This window comes from Dermacentor silvarum, chromosome 8, assembly GCF_013339745.2.
Source record: "Dermacentor silvarum isolate Dsil-2018 chromosome 8, BIME_Dsil_1.4, whole genome shotgun sequence".
Classification (NCBI taxonomy): domain Eukaryota; kingdom Metazoa; phylum Arthropoda; class Arachnida; order Ixodida; family Ixodidae; genus Dermacentor; species Dermacentor silvarum.
Window position 1 is genome coordinate 103984110 of NC_051161.1, and position 1118 is coordinate 103985227.

The window sequence follows — 1118 nt, forward strand, 5'->3', positions numbered from 1 at the left end:
CGCAGTTCGGCGGCGGTGCACAGACAGTGGAAATCGTAACACTCTTCTGTTTTTGCAGGTGACAATTAGTGTTACTTACTCCTAAATTTGCTTCTGTTCTTGTGCACTGCTGCCGAACACAGCGTGAAGTGTATTTGTTTTGCGTGAAGTGTATTTGCTTTGCTAATGGGGAAAGACTCAGCAAAGAATGCCGGAAAAGATGCAGAAAAGGACGCAACTGATGCAAAAGATCTTAAAGAGCTGTCGAAAGCGTTTGAAAACTTCAAGCCTGATTTCAGGATTGCGATGAGGGAAATTAAAGACAGCATACCATTCTGCTCTGATACTTGCAGTGAGGTGAAAGATGCAGCCACTGATATTAAGAATATGCGGGTTCAAATGCAAGAGCTTATCAGGCAAAACACGGAACTAAAAGCAGAAAATAAGAAACTGTCACAAAAATCCGATGAGCTGGAGCAGTATCAGCGCCTCAACAGTCTTTATATAAAAGGTTCCCCGGTGGGAAATGATCCAGTGGCTGTTCTAACAAAGATAGGGGAAGCTGTCGGCACGACGATTGATCCGGCTGACATCGGCACATGCCACTGGATTCACACTCCTAAACCAGGTGTGCAGAAAGTAATCGTTTGTTTTGTCAAAAGAACAAAACGTGACGATATTCTGGCGAAGTGTAGAAAGAAAAGGCTGGATAGTTTGTTTAGGGATAAGAAGAAAATGCCCATTTTTGTAAATGAGAATTCGACTCAGAGGGGCAAGGCTTTGCTGCAGCAGCAATACAGAAAAAGAAAGAAACTGGCTGGAAATTTGTCTGGACATGTGGTGGCAAAGGGCTAGCACGCAAAGATGAAGGTTCACGAGTGATACACATTGCGGATGAGGCAAGCCTGACTAAAATATGGAATTGAACATGCAATGTGAAATACGAAATTGAAAACGGTTTATTATGACTTATCCTGTTAATAACCGCAAATATTATAATGTTGCTGACTTTAATAGTGAATTCCGCTCTAGCAAGAACTTCTTTTCTACATTACGTATAAATTGTAGCATTAAAAGAAAAGTCGATGACATTGCTGTTTTTCTATGGTCTTTATCAATTGCGTTTGATGTGCTGGGTT